Consider the following 290-nt stretch of genomic DNA (forward strand, 5'->3'; position numbering starts at 1 on the left):
TGTGAAGCAATGGCAGGATCACACCCCTTATAGTACTTTTATGCCAGCTTGGTTAGGCACTTATTGTGATAGTTGCAGCAAGTCATTTTTTATTTATTTTTACTTCCGGGACCTTATTTTAATTCAGTCATAACTATACGCAATATGAACTGATGTCATACTGCTATGTGTCCCTAATATGTACTATATACGGGCGCTCAGTGTAACAAGCGATTAACTGGGCGTTTCCCTTGTCGTTGAAATGCTACCATACCCCACAATCCTTCACTGCAGTCAGAGTGGTTGCCATG

The sequence above is a fragment of the Anguilla anguilla genome, chromosome 8 (assembly GCF_013347855.1).
Source record: "Anguilla anguilla isolate fAngAng1 chromosome 8, fAngAng1.pri, whole genome shotgun sequence".
Lineage (NCBI taxonomy): Eukaryota > Metazoa > Chordata > Actinopteri > Anguilliformes > Anguillidae > Anguilla > Anguilla anguilla.